Source organism: Oncorhynchus mykiss, chromosome 1 (genome assembly GCF_013265735.2).
Source record: "Oncorhynchus mykiss isolate Arlee chromosome 1, USDA_OmykA_1.1, whole genome shotgun sequence".
Lineage (NCBI taxonomy): Eukaryota > Metazoa > Chordata > Actinopteri > Salmoniformes > Salmonidae > Oncorhynchus > Oncorhynchus mykiss.
The window spans coordinates 36384671-36409075 of NC_048565.1; the positions used below are offsets into that span (position 1 = coordinate 36384671).

The 24405-nt window shown below is 42.1% G+C and overlaps 1 protein-coding gene across 2 annotated transcripts in view; it reads right to left on the bottom strand.

The window, feature by feature from the left end:
• Positions 1 to 24394, bottom strand: part of LOC110522187 (GTPase HRas) — a 38974-nt gene extending 14580 nt beyond the window's left edge. The window contains exon 1 of one of the 2 annotated variants that reach the window (XM_036976888.1): positions 24074 to 24394. The gene's annotated coding sequence lies outside the window, so the exon portion shown is untranslated. Of the gene's footprint in view, positions 1 to 2715; positions 2822 to 24073 lie in introns of those variants that run through there. The other variant, XM_036976896.1, reaches the window with a different exon arrangement.
• Between the last annotated feature and the right edge of the window lie 11 nt (positions 24395 to 24405).

Consider the following 24405-nt stretch of genomic DNA (forward strand, 5'->3'; position numbering starts at 1 on the left):
TGACACTGGCAGAGTGCTCCTCATTGATGCCTAGTATTGCCTACCTCACAATCTGAAGCCTTTTGTTGTTTTTTTATACAGCGTAAAGGTGCTGTTTCTCTGAAAGCCTGTGTGTAGCCCATGCAGCTGTTGAATATACAGTACATGGTGACACTGCAGCATTGATGGGCAGTGGAAAGGAGAGGACAGGAAAGGGGAGGCCCTGCAGTCAGAAGGTTTTAGGACTACCATGTGGGTCCAGTTAACAGCCACAGCCATTACAGACGGCTGCCCTGCCCATAAATCATTGGCTCTCACTAAACAACTTGAGTTGTATTCCTTAGTGCAAAACGAAAGCAAGCGCTTCTTATTGGTCAGGAATGTCCTTTTTTTGTCCTGTCTGCTTCCATATGGCTAATCGTAAATACGACCAGGCCTCATTCTCTTCCAGAACACATCCTTTCCTATTGCCATCTCACTTTATCTCTAGCCTGACGACTCACACTAAATTCTTCCGCTGCTCTGTCGTTCACTAGATACTTTAGTGAAGTCGTGTGTGGTGATGAGGGGCATTGTACAAAACGTCAGCGATTGAATCGTCTCTAACCAATCAGATTATCAAAGCTAATGACAAATTTTGAAACCGGCACTTTACGCACGTGTTCTGGCTCTACCAATCGGTTTCTGGACCAATCAGACGGCCTGGAATGTGTTCACATTCGATGAAAGATTGGGGAGGTACGTCCATGGGCGTGGCGTAGCGTTTGCAAGGAGCAAGGAGTCTGGGTAGCCAGGCAACTTCATCTCATCACTGATCTGACATGACTGGCGAGAGAGACTCAAAACAACAGGCTGTGGCAGGTAGGCGAGCGGTTAAGAGCGTTCGGCCGGTAGTCAACTTAACCCTAATGGCTCCGTCCTGTGTGTCGCTGTGGATAAAAGCGTCTGCAAAATGTAAAAATGTCTGTCTTTAGAAATGCATCCTTTTGACAGGTGAGAGCTATAAAAAAGGTGGAAATCGACCATATCCAATCCATTCACCCATCAGTGATCATGAAGGAGAGGCGGCAAGGAAAGGGAGCCATAAGAGTATTGTCCAACACACAGTGAACTGTCAGGTAGAAGAGTAAACTGCCTGTACATATCCAGTCTCTCACTGCAACAGATGGCGGAATGGAGTGTGTGAGAGGGATTCAGAGATTACCCACAGCATCAAAAGATATGAATGTAGCCTAGATGACACTGGTGATGGTTTTGATCCATGTGTCACTACACACTGGCCCCACTAGCTCCAATCAGTGTGTCACATGGAACTATATAACACAATGTCAGACTAGTGGCTTACTTATAGGACATCAGTGCCGTAAAACAAAGACCGCTAACAGAAATCTATCAACTTGTAATTGTCCCATAAGATCTCAGCACATGCATCCCATGCCAGCCTTAGTAGACCGAGCCAACCAGTAAAGCTCTGATCTGACAGGGTCAAACCCAATAGGCCAGTGAACTGGGTGGCAGTGTAGCGTGGCTAAAACAGCCACACTGTTAAATTGTTGCCCCCTCCCAAAAAAAAGAATAAACAAATTTTCTTAAAATAACATTTAAAAAAATATATCCCACACACACACACAACCAGTCAAAAGTTTGGACACACTTACTCATAAAAGAGTTTCTTTATTTTTACTATTTTCTACATTGTAGAATAATAGTGAACACATCAAAGCTATGAAATAACACATATGGGATCATGTAGTATGTGAAGTTGGTCTAGAGAATGCCAAGAGTGTGAAAAGCTGTCATCAAGGCAAAGGGTGGCTACTTTGAAGAATCTCAAATATATTCAGATTTGTTTAACACTTTTGTGGTTACTACATGATTCCATGAGTTATTTCATAGTTGATGTCTTCACTATTATTATACAATGCAGAACGCAGCAAAAATAAAGAAAAACCCTTGAATGAGAATGTGTCCAAACTTTTGACTAGTACTGAGATATGATATATAATTATATACACTCAGCAAAAAAAAGAAACGGCCCTTTTTCAGGACCCTGTCTTTCAAAGAGAATTCGTAAAAATCAAAATAACTTCACAGATCTTAATTGTGAAGGGGTTAAACAGTGTTTCCTATGCTTGTTCAATGAACCATAAACAATTAATGAACATGCACCTGTGGAACGGTCATTAAGACACTAACAGCTTACAGACGGTAGGCAACTAAGGTCACAGTTATGAAAACTTAGGACACTGAAGAGGCCTTTCTTCTGACTCTGAAAAACACCAAAAGGAAGTTGCCCAGGGTCCCTGCGCTAACGTGCCTTAGGCATGCTGCAAGGAGGCATGAGGACTGCAGATGTGGCCAGGGCAATAAATTGCAATGTCCGTACTGTGAGACAGCACTACAGGGAGACATGACGGATGATCATCCTCGCAGTGGCAGACCACGTGTAACAGCTGCACAGGATCGATACATCCGAATATCACACCTGCAGGACAGGTACAGGATGGCAACAACAACTGCCCGAGTTACACCAGGAACACACAAACCCTCCATCAGTGCTCAGTCTGTTCTCAATAGGCTGAGAGAGGCTGGACTGAGGGCTTGTAGGCCTGTTGTAAGGCAGGTCCTCACCAGACATCACCGGCAACATCACCTACGGGCACAAACCCACTGTCGCTGGAACAGACAAGACTGGCAAAAAGTGCTCTTCTCTGACGAGTCGCTGTTATGTCTCACCAGCGGTGATGGTCGGATACGCATTTATCGTTGAAGGAATGAGCGTTACACTGAGGCCTGTACTCTGGAGCTGGATCGATTTGGAGGTGGAGGGTCCGTCATGGTCTGGGGCGCTGTGTCGCAGCATCATCGGACTGAGCATGTTGTCTTTGCAGGCAATCTCAACTTTGTGCGTTACAGGGAAGACATCCTCCTCTCTCATGTGGTACTCTTCCTGCAGGCTCATCCTGACATGACCCTCCAGCATGACAATGCCACCAGCCATACTGCTCGTTCTGTGCGTGATTTCCTGCAAGACAGGAATGTCAATGTCAGTGGCTAGCGAAGAGCCCGGATCTCAATCCCATTGAGCACCTCTGGGACCTGTTGGATCGGAGGGTGAGGGTTAGGGCCATCCCCACCCAGAAATGTCCGGGAACTTGCAGGTGCCTTGGTGGAAGAGTGGGGTAACATCTCACAGCAAGAACTGGCAAATCTGGTGCAGTCCATGAGGAGGAGACGCACTATAGTACTTAATGCAGCTGGTGGCCACACCAGATACTGACTGTTACTTTTGACCCCTCCTTTGTTCAGGGACACATTATTCCATTTCTGTTTGTCACATGTCTGGAACTTGTTCAGTTTATGTCTCAGTTGTTGAATCTTATGTTCATACAAATATTAACACGTTAAGTTTGCTGAAAATAAACGCAGTTGACAGTGAAAGGATGTTTATTTTTTTGTTTATATAATGATGACAATAATAATAATAATAATAATAATACAAAAAAAACATTGGGATGTAAAAAGTTCAGTGTAAACTTAAATGACTAAAATCAGATAAAGTGTTTAAGATAATGGAGCTATATATATATATATTTTTTTTTTTAAAATAAGATCATCATTGAGAACTAACAATCACCAAAATAAAAACTAGACAGTTAGGGAGAATCGAAAATTCAAAACATGTCATGGCATAAGGCCCCCATTGATTTTGTTAGAATTTTTTACTCACTTGGCATAACATGGCATAAGCCATAGCAAAATGTGTAGAATCATATTTTGCAACATTTTCTGGTTGTAACCAGGACCTCAGCTAACCACAAGATAATTTCACTGATGCTTCTTGGCAACCGCAGAACCCCTCCCTTGGTTACACAAATGCAGAGTAATGTAAGAGAGGACATAGATCAGTGATATAGCATCATCAGAGCTGTTGTCAGATCTGTGAAGAGACTGGGGAAAACGTATAAACATTTCACTGCAAGTCAGGTGTGTGTGTGTGTGTGTGTGTGATATATACATATCTCTCAAAAGGGCAATGAGCAGATGAGCACAGACAAGACCGAACACACTGGTGGAATCAGTTCCAGTACGACACCCAATCCTCTGGCCAGCCAGCCAACCATCGAGAGGCGAAAGAAACGCACACCTATTTAGGCGAGGTGCTGGCTAGCGGAATAGAATACTTAAAAAAATAAAAGGAGAGCTGCACACTCTAGGAGCTCAGATGCAAAAATATTTTTGTCCAACAGTTTCAACAGACAAGCTGTCTTCATCAGGGTATAATGAGCCAGCCAACCCCTCCTACTTCCCACCACTGCGACCTAGTGTATGGATCTGCCCCACCTTTATCTTCTACTGTACGCACACAGACCACGTACAAACAAACAAACCCTGGATCTTCTACCCCACATATGCATACTCCTGTAGTAAGTACACTACACTCACCACAACCTTCTTGACCAACCAGCCACTGTACATCCTCACTGCACTCAGAAATATCTTTATTACGCAACAGCCCCATCCTACACTAACCTCCTGTCCTGACCTGTGTGTGCGTGGGCACGTGTCTGTGTGTGTCTGCCCCACCCTACCTCTACAGTTTGAGCTCCATGAAGCCCTGTTACTCCTCATGTGCTCATAAAACTGTACACACACACAGCAGCTGCAGTGTTCCTAGAGGAGAGGAGTAACGAGTGACATCAACCTGGACTCTGGACAGTTTGTTGAGAGCAGGATACACGACAAAATCCCCCAAAACAACCCATTTGCAAGGTTAATGCAGTGGCGGGGAGTCAAAGGCAACAGACACACACCAAGTAACTCCTATATTTGTCTCTGGGTGTATTAATAGATCATGTAACTCCGCTTCTCTGAGCCCCTATGTGTTTGTGTGTGTGTGTGTGTGTGTTGTTCAGACCAGGGTGACTTGTTGATGAGCAGACTGTTGGATCATGGCAGGCTTCTTTCTGACAGAGCAACTGCCCTCTGCTCTGCTTCAAAACAGCTTCTCCTGCACGGCAGCGCCAACAGGCTCTATATCAGACTGCCACAGGGTTTCATGGAAACAGGTAGCTCTCCAGATCGGCTAGACCATCACCAATGTCAACACTCACAGGCTTGTGAAAACAACTTGATGGCTATAATTCTCTCTCACACACACACAGCTATAATTCGCTAACGCAACAGGAAGGGAATTACCACGACCTCAATCGTGTGGGCAAACATTTAGCTTCCTTCTTTCCATACTGTAAATAAAGTCAGTAAAAAACACACGGAACATCCACGTAAGTGCATACATGCACACTATTCTTGTCTATGCACACACAACGCACTAACATAGCCAGATACTGGGCATTTAACTGGTTATTACAGCAGAGGTGGAGGACATGTTTTGAGGCGTCTCTTGGCTGAGCCTGGCCTGGGCGACCGTAGTGTTATCTCCTGAAGCAGGAGGCTGTAACAGAATACAAATCAGTGATTCATTCTATTGTGATAGAGGTCTGGTCCAGAGAGAGAAGCTGCTGCTTTCATCCATCCCTCTGAATCAATAGGGAAGATGGCTTCTTGCATACAGGCCATTGTTGCCTTTTCAACATGGAGATTTATAGCGGCAGATCTATCTTACTGGGCTGTCAATCCTGACAGGCAGGTGGACACAACTACAGGAATGACAGGATAGGATGACATCACAGGAGAGGAGAGGCACAACCAATCAACAGGATGGACTGGGCAGGTAGGTCAAATCAGGGAGACGGTGGAAAATGAGTGACAATTATTCTCCTCACCTTCCCTCACCCGACTCCTAACCATTCCACTCCCTTGGTGCTCCCCCCTCACCTGTTCCCCTTCCATTGTAATAAAATAAAACATTTTATTGAAGTAAATGTGAATAAATTATGGTTAATAAGTGATAAGCAGTAATGGGCAGTCGCTACCATCATGGGAATTGTAATTGTTTTATTCTGTGTTACAGCATTCAACCCACATAATGCATTTCATGTCTAAAACAATTAATTGAAACAGAAATCGAAAAGTGATTATCTTTTACCGAAACCGACCTCAATAAGCACGAATTGCTCAGCACTAATAGTACCTTGTTTCTACACCGTATAAGGGATTGATCATGGATCGTTAAATTCTCATTATAATGGGAATAACAGTTTAACTCTGTAATGTGACATATGTAGTCATATCATGACATCACTTTGAGGCGTGCCCACATTGGGAAGAGCCAATAGCGGCAGTCTAGGCAGATTTGAATTGTATTGTGGATGTTGGTAAGAGGAGCTGTCTATTACACACTTCTATGGGTGAGGGGAGACAAAGCCGTGCCATTCAATGACAATCTAGGCCACAGGTGTCAGTCATTCCATGTAGGGCCGAGTGTCTGCGGGTTTTTCCTCCTCCCTTGTACTTAATTGATGAATTAAGGTCACTAATTAGTAAGGAACTCCACACCTGGTTGTCTAAGGCTTGAAAGGGGGAAAAAAATGGAAAAACCTGCAGGCACTAGGCCCTCCATGGAATAATTGTGACATACCTGATCTAGGCCATGTCAGAGATTAATAATCCAAATATAAATAGGGAGATGATGATTTTTTATTTTTTTTGCAGCCCTGTCTGCAGACTCCAGTACCACTTGTTGTCTGTAGGGATCTGTGCTCTTCTGTGGTGTTTGTCTAGGTACTACTGAGGGAGGACACTACCACGAGGGAGGACACTACCACACGGGATGCCCCCCACCCCCACACACAGTTCCCTGTGCCAACACTACCCTCGCTCTCTCGTTCCTCTGACTGTATGGTAATTAGTGCCACAACACATTGGGTCTCTCTACCAGTCTTAATTAGCCCCTAAAGCACACACATACTCCCAACACTACAGTACCCCAATGCTACAGTTCACAGACCGCAAATATAGTCACACACACACACAGTCCAACCCGATCACTACAGTAAACACATACAGTCTGGTATGGGCACAGTGCTGGTGATCTATATACAGTGTGGAGAACAAGTATTTGATAACCTGCAAAATCAGCAGTGTTTCCTACTTACAAAGCATGTAGAGGTCTGCCATTTTTATCATAGGTACACTTCAACTGTGAGAGATGGAATCTAAAACAAAATTCATTGTATGATTTTTAAGTAATTCATTTGCATTTTATTGCATGACATAAGTATTTGATACATCAGAAAAGCAGAACTTAATATTTGGTACAGAAACCTTTGTTTGCAATTACAGAGATCATACGTTTCCTGTAGTTCTTGACCAGGTTTCCACACACAGCAGCAGGGATTTTGGCCCACTCCTCCATACAGACCTTCTCCAGATCCTTCAGGTTTCGGGGCTGTTGCTGGGCAATACGGACTTTCAGCTCCCTCCAAAGATTTTCTATTGGGTTCAGGTCTGGAGACTGGCTAGGCCACTCCAGGACCTTGAGATGCTTCTTACGGAGCCACTCCTTAGTTGCCCTGGCTGTGTGTTTCGGGTCGTTGTCATGCTGGAAGACCCAGCCACGACCCATCTTCAATGCTCTTACTGAGGGAAGGAGGTTGTTGGCCAAGATCTCGCGATACATGGCCCCATCCATCCTCCCCTCAATATGGTGCAGTCGTCCTGTCCCCTTTGCAGAAAAGCATCCCCAAAGAATGATGTTTCCACCTCCATGCTTCACGGTTGGGATGGTGTTCTCGGGGCTGTACTAATCCTTCTTCCTACAAACAGGGCCAGTGGAGTTCAGACCAAAAAGCTCTATTTTCTGTCATCAGACCACATGACCGTCTCCCATTCCTCCTCTGGATCATCCAGATGGTAATTGGCAAACTTCAGATGGGCCTGGACATGCACTGGCACCATGACTGACCCACCGCCAAACCGGTCATGCTGGAGGATGTTGCAGGCAGCAGAACATTCTCCACTGCGTCTCCAGACTCTGTCACATGTGCTCAGTGTGAACCTTCTTTCATCTGTGAAGAGCACATGGCGCCAGTGGTGAATTTGCCAATCTTGGTGTTCTCTGGCAAATGCCAAACGTCCTGCACGGTGTTGGGCTGTAAGCACAACCCCCACCTGTGGATGTCGGGCCCTCATAGAGTCACATGCACATTTGTGGCCCGCTGGAGGTCATTTTGCAGGGCTCTGGCAGTGCTCCTCCTTGCACAAAGGCAGAGGTAGCGGTCCTGCTGCTGGTTTGTTGCCCTCCTACGGCCTCCTCCACGTCTCCTGATGTACTGGCCTGTCTCCTGGTATGGATGGAGGCGCCCATGCGCCCATGCTCTGGACACTACGCTGACAGACACAGCAAACCTTCTTGCCACAGCTCGCATTGATGCACCATCCTGGATGAGCTGCACTACCTGAGCCACTTGTGTGGGTTGTAGACTCCGTCTCATGCTACCACTAGAGTGAACGCACCGCCAGCATTCAAATGTGACCAAAACATCAGCCAGGAAGCATAGGAACTGAGAAGTGGTCTGTGGTCACCACCTGCAGAACCACTCCTTTATTGGGGGTGTCTTGCTAATTGCCTATAATTTCCTCCTGTTGTCTATTCCATTTGCACAACAGCATGTGACATTTATGATCAATCAGTGTTGCTTCCTAAGTGTACAGTTTGATTTCACAGAAGTGTGATTGACTTGGAGTTACATTGTGTTGTTTAAGTGTTCCCTTTATTTTTTTGAGCAGTGTATATAAAGATCACCAGCATATATATATATATATATATATATATATATATATATATATATATATATATATATATATATATATATATATATATTTATTTATTTAGAAGCTTCCAAAAGCATTTGCGTTGGACCTTGCATCAGCACCTACATTAAATTCCACACAGCTCCAGAGGTCCAAAATGGAGGAGCAAACATCATGTACGCACTTTCCAGTGGGGACAGATAATATAGTCTACATACTCTGTCTTCGGCCACATCCCTGTCTGATGGCCTACTCCACTAAATCTCTGCATGGCTGTGCCCTTTTGCTCAAGGAGAGGTACATGTGTAGGGTTATATATAGCCCACGGCCATCTTGAGCTGGGAGACATTAACAGTTTGTTTTGAAACCCTAGAGCTTTGCCTAGACCATGAGGGTAATCTTACATGACAGTTTATTGAGGGCGCAGGCTGGGAGCTGGGAGTCATCGACCTGAACCAGTCAGAGACTTACCTTACTGGTATGCACTGCACCCCACGAGTTGGACCTACATGTTGGACCTAGGAGGTAGCACTGCCTTAGCAACACATTGGGTTTATATACAGTGGGGTCTGAAATTATTGATACCGTCAATAAAGATTATTGCTAATTTCTGTATAAAACAAATAAAAATACTGAGCTATATTGTATGCTCCAAACATTTTGGGGGGAAATTATTTTAAGGTAGGTCAAAATTGACACTCTTAAAGAATGTTATAGAGTATTCAAAAATGTAGTATTTGTCTCAATGTTCCTTGCAAGTCATGTGACTCTGTAGAGTCACATCGAGCTCGTCTCTCTACAAACTTGTTGGATGCATTTGCAGTTCTTTTTGGTTGTGTTTCAGATTGTGTGCCCAATAGGAATGAATGGTAAATAAGAATAGAATACTGTAGGTTTCTAAACACTTCTACATTAATGTGGACGCTACCATAATTATGGATAATCCTGAATGAATTGAGAGTAATGAAAGTTAGAGGGTCAAAGATCATATCCCCAAGAAATGCTAACCTCTCCTGTTATTGGTAATGGTGAGGTTAGGGAGGGCGTTTACTTGTTAAACAAAATCTCTTTCTCTGAGCAATTGTATTAGTATAAATTAAATAATGTAATTTCCCTTTTTAGCATAAAATATAGCTCAGTATTTTAATTAGTTATTTTTATACAGTTATTATTGCTCATCTTCATCAAGGTTGTCGATAATTTCAGACCCCACCGCATAGTAGAGGTCGACCGATTAATCGGAATGGCCGATTAATTAGGGCCGATTTCAAGTTTTCATTGCAATCGGAAATCAGTATTTTTGGACACCGATTTGGCAGATTTTTTTTTTTACACCTGTATTTAATCTTTATTTAACTAGGCAAGTCAGTTAAGAACACATTCTTATTTTCAATGACGGCCTAGGAACAGTGGGTTAACTGCCTTGTTCAGGGGCAGAACAACAGATTTTTACCTTGTCAGCTCAGGGATTCAATCTTGCAACCTTACAGTTAACTAATCCAACGCTCTAACCACCTGCCTCTCATTGCACTCCACAAGGAGCCTACCTGTTACACGAATGCAATAAGCCAAGGTAAGTTGCTAGCTAGCATTAAACTTATCTTATAAAAACAAAATCAATCAATCAATCAATCATAATCACTAGTTAACTCCACATGGTTGATTATATTACTAGTTTATCTAGCGTGTCCTGCGTTGCATATAATCGATGCGGTACGTATCGTTGCTCTAATGTGTACCTAACCATAAACATCAATGCCTTTCTTAAAATCAATACACAGAAGTATATATTTTTAACCTGCATATTTAGCTAAAAGAAATCCAGGATAGCAGGCAATATTAACCAGGTGAAATTATGTCACTTCTCTTGCATTCATTGCACGCAGAGTCAGTGTATATGCAACAGTTTGGGTCGCCTAATTTGCCAGAATTGTACATAATTATGACCTAACATTGAAGGTTGTGCAAAGTAACAGCAATATTTAGACTTATGGATGCCACCCGTTAGATAAAATATGGAATGGTTCCGTATTTCACTGAAAGAATAAGCGTCTGGTTTGCGAGATGATAGATGATTCGACAATATTAATGACCTACGGCTCTTATTTTTGTGTGTTATCATGTTATAACTAAGTCTATGATTTGATAGAGCAGTCTGACTGAGTGATGGTAGGCACCAATAAAGTACCTATAAGAGCATCCAATAGTCAAAGGTATATGAAATACAAATGGTATAGAGAGAAATAGTCCTATAATTCCTATAATAACTACAACCTAAAACTTCTTACCTGGGTATATTGAAGACGCATGTTAAAAGGAACCATGTTGTAATTGTCGTTATTACAAATAAATCAAAATTAAAACATTTTTTATTTTTAAACGGATGATTAATTAATTGGTATCGGCTTTTTTTGGTCCTCCAATAATCCTTTGAAAAGTCATAATCGGTCGACCTCTACTGCATAGACAGTACGGGTGGGCAGAAAATAAATTGTATTCAGCATTGATTTGATACTAGAAGGCTACTCTTTGCCACTCAATCGAGTTTCTGATGAGAGGGAGACTACCTTTCATCCTGAAAACAAAGAATTGTCCTGCTGTCGGTCCCACCCATCCTATGTCGAGGATAAAGAACTTAAGAGCGGACTTCTGCGTCTACACATGCAGCCCCCTCTCTCAACTAAAGCACTTAAATTGGTTAAAGGATCCATATTGGCAGAGCCAAAAGCCCACTGCAGGGATAATAGATTTTTAATGGAGAGATGATGGTAAGGGGAACCTCTCTAGGGACGGATCACAATCGAACACAGCGACCACCATGGAGCCAACCCCCCCCCCCCCCCCCCCTCCCCTCCCACCACCACCTCACACACACACACACACAAATGACTTCATCTCTGTAAATGGCATCTTTAGTGGGGCACTGGAGGAGACTTGGCTGCAATGCTACAACACAATGTAACCAAGCCTTGACACAATTTAGCTTAAGAAAATCCATCCATTTACAAAGGGAGATATAACTAGCCAGGCCTTTCAGGGTTCTACACTAACTTTTTCCACTGGTGATTGTCGCACAATTTAAAAACAAATACATGGCCTGTGTGCCATAAATGTGCATGCATTCCATATATAACCAGTGTCCTTACATTGATTTACTGTAACAGCAAAGTAAAGACTTTAAAATCTGCAATAAATAAATATTGCACTTTATTTTAAGTGCCTTGTGTTTTTTTCTGCAAAATCGATACCACAGCAAAAAAAGAAAAGTGGCAAGGTCTGATGTTTCAGGTTTTGACTCTCAAAAATCACACTTATTATTATAGAAAAGTCCACAACAATGCTTAAACCACATCAGGGCACCATTTGAGGTCTAGGAAAAATGACATTAAGATTTTTTTGTGTAGTTAACCTTTAATTCAGGTGTGCACCAGCCAGACAGCTGTGTTTGGCTAGTGGTGTGTCTTTAGCCACATGTGGAGTTTTCAAAGCAAATGGCCACTGGATTGATGCAAATAACCATGAATATGCAAGGTTGGCATAGGCTACTTTGTAGTTACCTTTTAATTGACTGCAAAAAAACAAAAATGGTTATGCTTCACTAGCGATGCTAACGGCCACACAAGTGGTAGACTACTGGGTTCATACAGACATCGGCAAGTCAAATTCAAGGACTGTTAAGGACTTTTTCCAAGCACTTAAATTGTAATTTTCGAGGACTTACCATGATATATTTTATTGTTGTAGTAACGCCATTTTGTGGGGAAAATCTCATAATGATTGGCTGCACCCCTACCCAGTGATGTGAAATCAATATATTAAGGCCTAATACATTTCAATTGAGTGATTTATTGCTATAAACTCAGTAAAAATATTTTACATTTTTGCATGTTATGTTTATATTTTTGTTCAGTACAGGCAGCACGCTCCCGACACAAACACACTAATGAAGCCTGTTCACATGTGGTATCTAGTCAGTCTCGCCATTTGGGATGTTAAAGAGTTATTGAGGGGTTACTGTGTCACGTTTTAAAATGAGAAAGCGACCAATTATTATTTTTTGAACACTATGGAAACCAAGTTCAAGCCAACATTCAATGATTTTACAGCAACATGCGCAGCAGACTAGCACAACGCCATTCAATTGAAATGGTGGTTAACAAACAAAAGCCCCTACCTCATAAAAACTGATCAGAAATTAAATCAAGAAATAATTATATTGGAGTAGTAGAACTTCTAAATCGGCTACCATAACATCCATGAATTTTCAAGGACTAAAGAGCCTAGAGGAAATGTCTGATTTTCAAGTTAGGCTTCCATGATGGTTGAACATTTACAATGGGCAATTCAGTCAAGACTTGTATTTTTTAAACCTGGTTTGCATACCCATTCTTGCCATAGCATTTACTGGTAGATATAACTTGGATCATATTCCCTACCCCTACCACTGTCTGTCTTCACGCCACACAACAACCAGCTGTTTGAGAGCTGCACGCACTCTCTGCCCGACAGATTATCTATAGGCTGTGTGATTAAAAAAAGTTTTTTTTTTTTTTAAATCGACAAAAACGAACAGCGTCGGAAATCCATCCGTTTTTAAAAAGAAATTAGTTATTTAGCCTAGATTATTGATCCCTGACAAACAGGGAGGGGCATACCAGTGCAGTTGTTGCCTTTTCAGAATGTTGGTTCATTGTGAAACAAAAACTAACATGACCAGGCACATTTTCACTGGCACCGTTGCATAGGGCTGGGAGATATGGCCTAAAAATGTTCTCAATTTTTAAAAACGTATTAGGTGATTCACAGTGCATTCCAAAAGGTATTCTGACCACTTGACCTTTTCCACATTTTGTTATGTAACAGCCTTGTTCTAAAATTGATTAATACACACAATACCCTATAATGACAAAGCAAAAACAGTTTCTTAACTGTCTTGAGATCCTCTCAAGCTCTGTCAGATTGAATGGGGAGCATATCTGCATAGCTCTTTTCTGGTCTCTCCAGAGATGTTCGATCGGGTTCAAGTCCGGGCCACTCAAGGACATTCAGAGACTTGTCACGAAGCCACTCCTACATTGTCTTGTCTGTGTTCTTTGTGTCGTTGTCCTTTTGGAAGGTGAACCTTAACCCCAGTATGAGGTCCTGAGAGCTCTGGACCCAGTTTTCATCAAGGATATCTGCACTTTGCTCTGTTCATCTTTCCCGCGATCCTGACTAGTCTCCCAGTCCCTGCTGCTGAAAAACATCCCTACAGCCTGATGCTGCCACCACCATGTTTCACCATAGGGATGGTGCCAGATTTCCTCCAGATGTGATACGTGGAATTCAGGCCAAGTAGTTAAATCTTGATTTCATCCTTTACGTGCCTTTTGGCAAACTCCAAGTGGGCTGTCATGTGCCTTAAATAGAGGTTGACCGATTAATCGTAATGGCCGATTAATTAGGGTCAATTTCAAGATTTCATAACAATCGGAAATATGCATTTTTGGACACCGATTGTGGCAGATTTTTTTTTTATATATATATATATATATATATATATATATATATATTTATATATTTATATATATATTTAACTAGGCAAGTCAGTTTAAGAACAAATTCTTATTCTCAATGACTGCCTAGGAACAGTGGGTTAACTGCCTTGTTCAGGGGCAGAACGACAGATTTTTACCTTGTCAGCTCAGGTTTTCAATCTTGCAATCTTCCAGGTTACTAATCACCTGCCTTACATTGCACTCCACGAGGAGCCTGCGTTGCTAGTTAGCATTAAACGTATCCTATAAAAAACAAGTTAATCTAGCGTGTCCTGCTTTGCATATAATCGCTGCGGTGCGCAGTCGCGAAAAAGCCCTTTGTTGCTCCAATGTGTACCTAACCATAAACATCCGTACCTTTCTTTAAAATCAATACAAAAGTATATATTTTTAAACCTGCATATTTAGTTAATATTGCCTGCTAAAATGAATTTCTTTAAAATAGGGAAATTGTGTTACTTTTCTTGCGTTTCGTTCAAGCAGTCAGGGTATATGCAGCAGTTTGTGCCGCCTGGCTCGTTGCAAACTGTGTGAAGACCATTTCTTCCTAACAAAGACAGTATTTATTTGCCAGAACTGTACATAATTATGACATAACATTGAAGGTTGTACAATGTAACAGCAATATATAGACTTGGGGATGCCACCCGTTAGATAAGATACGGAACGGTTCCGTATTTCACTGAAGAATAAACGTTTTGTTTTCGAAATAACAGTTTCCGGATTTGACTATATTAATGGCCTAAGGCTCGTATTTCTGTGTGTTATGTTATAATTAAGTCTATGATTTGATAGAGCAGTCTGAGCGGCGGTAGGGAGCAGCAGGCTCGTAAGCATTCATTCAAACAGCACTTTCCTCCGTTTGCCAGCAGTACTTCGTAATGCTTCAAGCATTGCGCTGTTTATGACTTCAAGCCCATCAACTCCCGAGATTAGGCTGGTGTAACCGATGTGAAATGGCTCACTAGATAGCGGGGTGTGCGCTAATAGCGTTTCAATCGGTGATGTCCCTCGCTCTGAGACCTTGAAGTAGCTGTTTCCCTTGCTCTGCAAGAGCCACGGCTTTTGTTTCGAGGAGAGGGACGGAAGCTATACGGTTACACTGGCATTACTAAAGTGCCTATAAGAACATCCAATAGTCAAAGGTATATGAAATACAAATGGTATAGAGAGAAATAATCCTATAATTCCTAGAATAACTACAACCTAAAACTTCTTACCTGGGAATATTGAAGACTCATGTTAAAAGGAACCACCAGCTTTCATATGTTCTCATGTTCTGAGCAAGGAACTTAAACGTTAGCTTTTTTTACATGGCACATATTGCACTTTTAGTTTCTTCTGCAACACTGTGTTTTTGCACTATTTAACCAAATTGAACATGTTTCATTATTTATTTGAGGCTAGATTGATTTTATTGATGTATTATATTAAGTTAAAATAAGTGTTAATTCAGTATTATTGTAATCATTATTACAAATAAAACATTTTTAAAAAATTATAATTTAAAATCGGCCGATTAAGTCGGTATCGGCTTTTTTGGTCCTCCAATAATCGGTATCGGCGTTGAAAAATCATTATCGGTCGACCTCTAGCCTTAAACTGAATAGTGGCTTCCATCTGTCCACATAAAAGGCTTGATTGGTGGAGTGCTGCAGAGATGGGAGAACCTTCCAGAAGGACGACCATCTCCACAGAGGAACTGGAGCACTGTCAGAGTGACCATCAGGTTCTTGGTCACCTCCCTGACCAAGGCCCTTCTCCCGCAATTGCTCAGTTTGGCCGGGCAGCCAGCTCTAGGAAGAGCCTTGTCGGTTCCAAACTTCTTCCTTTTAAGAATGATGGAAGCCACTGTTATTAGGGACCTTCAATGCTGCAGATTTTGCTCTGACATGCACTGTCAACTGTGGGACCTTACATAGACAGGTGTGTGCCAGCCAAATCGTGTCCAATGAATTGACCAATCAAGTTGTAGAAACATCAAGGATGATCAATGGAAACAGGATGCACCTGAGCTCAATTTCAAGTCTCATAGCAAAGGGTCTGAATACTTATGTAAATAAGGTGGCTGTTTTTTTATTTGTAATAAATTAGCAAACATTTCTAAAAACCTGTTTTTGTTTTGTCATTGTGGGGTATTGTGTGTAGATTTTCCTCATCAATTTTAGAACACGGAACCCAAACCAGTTGCGCGCGTGCAACATCGTACATAAATGTATTCTGTCCCCCCCACACCAAATGCGATCACAACACCCAGGTTAAAATATCAAAACAAACTCAGAACCAATTATATTAATTTGGGGACAGGTCGAAAAGCATTAAACATTTATGGCAATTTAGCTAGCTAGCTTGCACTTGCTAGCTAATTTGTAATATTTAGCTAGCTTGCTGTTCCTAGCTAATTTGTCCTGGGATATAAACATTGAGTTGTTATTTTACCTGAAATGCACAAGGTCCTCTACTCAGACAATTAATCTACACATAAAACGGTCAACCGGATCGTTTATAGTCATCTCTTCTCCTTCCAGGCCCTTTCTTCTCTGGACTTTATATTGTGATTGGTAACTTTAATAAATTAGGTGCATTAACGCCACTGACCTCATTAGTCTTTCAGTCACCCACGTGGGTATAACCAATGAGGAGATACCCATGTGCTATCTGCTTCTATAAACCAATGAGGAGATGGGAGAGGCAGAACTTGCAGCGCGATCTGCATCGCAAATAGAACTGACTTATATTTTAGCCCTTGGCAACGCAGATGCTCATTGGCGCGCACGAGCAGTGTGGGTGCAATAATTGAATAATATAGATTTCTACATTTATTTTGCAATGCTCATGCCTGTTGTAGTCGGGGTATAAGGTTGTAACGTAACAAAATGTGGAAATAGTCAAGGGATCTGAATACTTTAAGAATGCACTGTATACCTTGATTTTTACAAATGTATTCCAAAATAAGAGTTGTACAATTGAAAGGTCAAATACACCAGATGTTAAACAGTCAGCAACAATCTAATGAATTCAGGGCTTGTGAACTTATATCTAGGCTGAATATAAGCCTTCCACAAACTTAAGACCCACTAATAATTTATTTTGCAATTATCACTTATCTGGCTTTCAAGTCTATGAGAATATGATTTTAAAAAACTAACAAATCGAACTAGAACCGAACCACGCATAATGCACATTCACTAATAATGACAAACTTTTTGTAGCGAGTATCGGCTTACAGAAAATTAACACGTCTCATCAACAATCAAGCTTACTTGCTAGTGATTAGCCAGCTAATCTTTAGCCAACTTGGATCTATTTGCTAGCTAACAGTATCGAACCCTATCTTTAGGGATGGATAATGGATCAGTCAGTCAACTAATCAAGATCCTTGGAGTCAAGAAAGCTGGGGGGGGGGCGGTTAATAAGTGAGAGTGCAGTGCCCTCTCCCCAATAAAACACTGTGTGTAGAAGAGAATAGAAGTGAGGGCCCAAGCCTCAAAATAGACAGCCTCTTAGCAAAATATGACCTTTTTCCTCACTGGGTCCTCCTTTCAGGTTGTTAACCAGGGATCATCTCACACACAAACACGAGACAGGACCATCAGTGGACAGAGTCGCTCTCTATTCAGCTCTATGACAATATTTCAATCCATTAGTCAACAATCCCTAACACAAAGCAACATGCCCAAGCATTAGAGGGGCCTTGTCCCTCAGGTAGCTTCGGCTACCCCTCATCAAGTGCAACAAACCACCTCAATGCCCGTTATGTGAATGGAACCTTTTCTAAATCTGACTGTGTCCATATCAATGGTTTATCTAGCTTGAGTGTAAATGAGCAGAGAACTTCCATTGGCATCATTGCTTTTTGTATTAACCTGTTACTCATGGGGTATTGACGTCATGCTTCTTGAATCATTCTTTATCAGACCACTGATTTGTCATCCACTCATTTTAGTGTACTGTACTACTAAGCACCGTATTACTAAGCACCGCTAGGCTAATGTATTACTAAGCACCGCTAGGCTAATGTATTACTAAGCACCTAGGCTACTGTATTACTAAGCACCGCTAGGCTACTGTATTACTAAGCACCGCTAGGCTACTGTATTACTAAGCACCGCTAGGCTACTGTATTACTAAGCACCGCTAGGCTACTGTATTACTAATAAGCATCGACATCATAAACAAAAATAGGAAGTTATCATCAAAACACCCGATGACTGACAATGTGTGAATCTGACCTGCAATGAATGGCATGTATGATTATACAGTGTGAAAATATATAATCCATAATGGTCTCTACAGACATCACTCAATGTGCCTGCGAGTGCATTTTGGAGCAGCGTGCACTTCTGCATTCCACCCAGAGAGGAAGTCTGCCTTGTGTAGTGTATATCTACTAGTGGGCTTGGGATGTCTGAGTAGCTCACCAAGCAAGAGGGTCCAAGGCACTCTGACAGTAGCTAGTGATGACATTTGAACTTCCGGATCCGGTGTTATGTGCCTTTTGTTTACAAACACTAGCTAGTATGGTGTTCTATTTTGTACTTTTTACCTATTCCCCCCCAATTTCATGATATCCAATTGGTAGTTACAGTCTTGTCCCATAGCTGCAACTCCTGTACGGACTCAGAGAGGTGAAGGTAGAGAGCCATGCATCCACCGAAACACGACCCGCCAAGCTGCACTAGTTCTTGACACACTTCTCGCAAAACCCAGGAGCCAGCCGCATCAATGTGTCAGAGGAAAAACCATACAGCTGGCACCCTGAAGTCAGCGTGCATGCGCTTAGCGGCCACAAGGAGTTGTCGCTAGAGCGCGATGGGACAAGGACAAACTAGCCAAACAATCCCCTAACCCGGACGACGCTGGGCCAATTGTGCGCTGCCTCATGGGTCTTCTGGTCGCGGCCGGCTGCGACACAGCTTAGGATCGAACCCGGATGCAGTGCCTTAGACCACTCCGCCAGTCAGGAGGCCCAGACACTTAAGGATTTAACAAGTTACAGAGGCAAACATGTCTCTCTACAAATTGGAAGACCTTGAACGGCTCTTAATACTCAGGAGGAGAAATAAAAACAAAAATAAGCAAGAAAATGGTATGTTCGTCCAGTGAACACTACAAGAAGGGATGAGCTTGTCCATCCATAGCTAAGTGCTGCAGAATGGCTGGCTCTGACCCTTCGGTTTTTAGCGAGTGGCAGCATACAAAGTATCGCAGCAAGTTATAAACTAAAATATCAACATTTTGTGACAATCACAGAAGTGTGCCAGGCTATCTGGTATATCCTGAAGGAGGATTTTGTTGCTCATCCCTCCATGGAAAAATGGGGCAAAATCGGCTGAGTTTTGGGATCGTTGGAATTATTAGTTGTGTGCAGGAGCTGTCGACGGAAAACTCAGGCAACGAGTACCACAACTACAAGAGCTTTATCTCAATGGTACCGATTGCAGTTTACGATGAAAGTACTGCTTCATCGTGATCGACATGGGTGTATATGGTTAGGAGGGAGACGTGGGAATCTTCACGCGAAGCAAGGTCGGCTCCCAACTCATTGCAGCTACCAAGGCCGATGTGCATACCGGGGACCAAAACACAGAGTACATATGTCTAAGTGTGGGAAGAGGCATTCCCACAGAGTAAACCTGATGTGACCATATCCATGTAGGTATGCTAAATGCATATGACTAATTATATATGGTGTGAAAATTATACCAATATAGAACTTGTAATTATATGCCTCATAAAAGTGATCTGGCATCCCAATAAGAGGATTGGGGCCTATGTCCAAAGCATAGGCCACACAGTTGTTACAGTACACAATAGTATTGAACGGGAACATGAAGGCTAGCGGAAACACTTATTTTATTCAAAAAGGTTCTGCTGGCCTTGATGTGCGCAATAACCTAAAGGACTACTTCCTCATACCAGCTGGTTGAGTGTATTTCCAAGATGCTGCCATCACATGTGGCACACTACAATAAATTTTCAAAATGTTGGTGTGGTACGGAAAAACATGGGAGCACATATGTTCTCTTCCTCTGGGTGATGTCTGTTTCTAGGTCATGTTGTGAGCGACACACTTAGCTTCGCCGTTCGGATTTTGGCCTTTATCTTATTCACACATTAATAGTCACAATAAAGAGTACAATAATGAAAGTCACTTCATCCTCGTGTCATTTAAGTTTGTCATATTCTTTTAAGGCTCGACCCACAAGACATTTACATGGCCATGTACAACCTTGTGTTATGTGTAGTGACCTTTCAACATTTTAATGAGAACTTTCCTACTATGGTAAATAGGTGAGAATGACTGTCCAGCAGTATACAATAAGGACAGACCCACAAGACATTAACCTCATCTACTTCACATAGCTCATGTGCAAAGCAGTACAAGTTTACTGAGTGACTAATTAAGAAAACAGAATTGTTTTCTGTCACAAGTGCCAATAACCAGACAAAGAAAGACATTATAGAGCAAAAGGTCTGACATTTATTTATTTTTTTCCCCAGGTGACGATCACAAGAGGACATAATGTCAGTGTCCTAAGGATCCTCCGCTGTCATCCACATCCAGCCACTGGAGCTGGGTGGAGTTTGATGGAGTGCCAGGGAAGAGAGCAAGGGTGCACCTGGGTGGAGCATTAGGCGTTAGTGAGAGGGTCCGGGGACGTGATGAACTAGGCCGGGGAGATGATGAATCAATGGGCGATGAATCACCTGTAGATGGGCCCTACTCCTGTCTACAATGAAATCCCTCTCACAGCGCCTATAAGCAGCAATCTCCATTGGCCCATTTTGAGTTAAAATGCTCACACAACATAACTGATTTCATAAACATCTCAATCTAACTAGCACACACAGTGTCTGTTTTCAGATGTTTGAACTGGCCCTGCTAATCATTATGATAACAAAAACAGGCACAGGATATTTCCAACTTACACTTTCTCCCATCCAGAAACGAGATGATTTCACATGTTCTAACTAGGTCTGCTAAACATAAGATCAAAACATACACTGTTCAAAAGTACTCAGCTGCATGACAAGAGTACATACCATATCTGGCATATGTCTGACGATGTTTCACGCAAACACGAAGCCACACTCCTTGTCTTCTTCACCTTTTTCTAATTGCGTACATACCGGTCCCAAATCATTCTCCATTTTTCTTTGATATCAGTATCCGTGTTCCAATTTGTGATATCTCCCTCCAGTGGTTATCTTTTACGTTCTTGTCCAAAAACAACTGCACTGAAGGATTGTAGAGGTTATCGTATCATCTCACCTCCTTGCAGATGCTCCTTAAAACTGGACAGGCATACTTGCATGTAGCAAATGTTGAAATAAAAGCACAAAAAAATGATGCTTGCAAGTAGAACAATAAGTAGAATAGCAGTTGCAGCGAAGTAGCAGCACTTCCATCTCTTCTGTGTTTATATCTGTTGGGATGTGATTTAGATACAGGGCGGGACTTCCACTGCAAACCTCACTCAATACTGCCCCTCAAGTCGTTGCAAGGAATGATATGGCGCTTCTCAATTTCCAGTTAGCAAAAAACTGTGTCAAATGCCGTAGCGTATTACAAGGAGCTGCCGCTTTTGTGACAAAAAACGACATTACAGCACTGCGCTACGCTCCGTAGCTTCCATCTCTGTAGTGTGGATTTACCTTAAATCTCTTGGTCAACCCAACATGGATGATGTCATACCCCACTGAGTGGCAGTGAGAGGGTCGTCATTAGTTACTACTGCCAAAGTCATAAACCCAGCCCACTTGGGTTGACTTTAAACATAACCTCAACCACACAGCTTACTTTATGCCTTACCTTAAATTAAGACCAAGCTGTTTTTAGGAATTTCTACTATACAGCCAATTAATGACTTTGTGGCTGTGCTATCTAGTGGAAACCCGGTGAGAGTTGCTACACTTTGGCAGGCATAAATAGGGAGTAGCAATGTTGTTGAATGAGTGTTATATTTAGCCTTGTGTGGGCTATATATAGACTACACACAATACCATGCTTCTCTTTTGTTTCAACGTCAGGCTACTCAAAAATATTGTTCCGCATGTACTCAATGCCTAAACTTTGAATATAAGCTAGGCAACATAGATAAACTTCAGACATTTTTGTCTGGTAGGACTGATAGTAAAAAATAAAAAAGGGCCAATCATGATATCAGTGATCTTCAGGTTGAAAAAATAAATAATCAGAGCTCTAGAAAGAAGCCAGAGTTCCTGATTTGGAATTCCGGGTTGGTTGCAGGCCCCCCAGTGACCGGTCTGGTGCGTGGAGTCACAAGCGCTGCTGGTCGGCTACTGCATAGCAACCAATGCCAAAAGCCCTGGTCTGCCCAAGAAAGTCTTTGTAAATTACGATCACCAGAAAGCCCCCCAAAAATGTTGGATGTCTGTTTTCGGATCTAAAATTTGTTTGTGATGAAGTTCGATTCCCACAGTGAATTATTTTAAAGTTTGTTACAAATCAATATATTTAATTAAATAGTGATCCATTCTGACTACTACATTTGTCATCATACTGGACCACATGTTGACAGACAACCCACAGGCTGGCATGCTATGAGGAGACGCCATTTAACTCTCAGGCAGGATGAAAACGACTACGTCGACCATGATCCTTTGCAAGTTACGGCCACTTTCACCATAACCCTTAGCAATTTTTGGGTGCCATTCAGCAATATGGCTCACTTCAAATACTTTCGTATTCATGCCCGCCTGGAGATTTCCATAGGAATACGTGGATGATGTCAGCGTTATCCCTATCTACTGGTTTTACGGTGCTTTCAAGACAATTGGGAACTCTGAAAAAAACAAGGTTAAATCATGAGATCTGATATTTTCAAGCCAGAATGTCGGAGCTCTAGAAAGATGCCATAGTTTCCGACTTGGAATTTCGAGATGGATGACTGCATAAAATGATTTTTCAGTCGTAGATCGTTATATATATATATATATATATATATATATATATATATTTTTTTTTTTTAAAGAGTTCACAGTTGTCTTATATACACTCACAGAAGTCTAAGATTTCCGAGTTCCCAGTTGTTTTGAACGCTGCAATAATGTCTATAGTTTTTCCGAGTCGGAGCTAGTTTTTTTCCTGAGTTCCCAGTTGTCTTGAACGCGGCATAACCTACTGTCTCTAGCCTAGAAATCAGTTATTCCTGGACCATGACCAAGCACGTCGGAATGGAATCGCGTTCTTAATCAAACGCCTAGTAATGGAATGCAACTTCCGCAGTGCTCCAATTCGGTTTTCACTGTGACTGGGCGTCACCCGCGTCCGTGTGGTCTACAAACTACAGACGCAGGGCGGCTGTGGAGCCCTCATTGACTGGCCATAACATTTTAAAAAATGGCAACAGTTTAACACTTTAATTTCTTGACAATGAAAATGTGCTTCCATGGTTTAGTTTACATATCGGCATTAAATGATCCTCCCCTGTCCGTGAAGTTTAGGCGGCGAGCCGGGATTTAGCCAACGAACTAAATATAGCCTATATTTGAGAAAATAGTAGTAAACAAATTATATAGCAATATGTTGAGTCAATGATCACGGAAACATCAGCTTGTTTGGTAAAACGTTAGGCTACACTTCCCAATGTTGTGCTTGCCAACGAGACAGCCTGATGCAGGCGTGAATGATGTCGTAAAAACACAAAATGTAAAGGTGCGCCGCAGTGTTCGGCGGTGTGAACGAGCTCGAACAGTTGTAGCACATTTTGGTCCCCTGTATGGGTTCCCCGGTCAATGCACAAACAACGTTGAGCGACACATTTCAAGAATCATACATTTGTGTAAGAGGTGAAAAATGTGCACGGAATACTTACAATAAGCAGAGCTCTACCCTAATTATCAAGAGGGCGAGGTGGTCTACTGGAAACAATGTATTATTACTCAGTAGCTTCTGAGCGTTCCAAGCGTTGAAGTCCAGATGGTGTTTCCTCAACGAATGTCTCAATAGTTTCGACAACAGAAATGTATGTTATTCCAGACACTGCAATTTTAATTGAAATTTATCAAAGTATTCGTTCAGTGTTGTATGCGAGGTTAGCTCACGGCGAACAATGTGCTTCGAATAGGGAGAGAAGACTGTTAGAGTCCACGCCCAGCCCTGTATGAACCGCCCCGGCGAGAACAGTTCAGTTGCCTGTTTTGACCA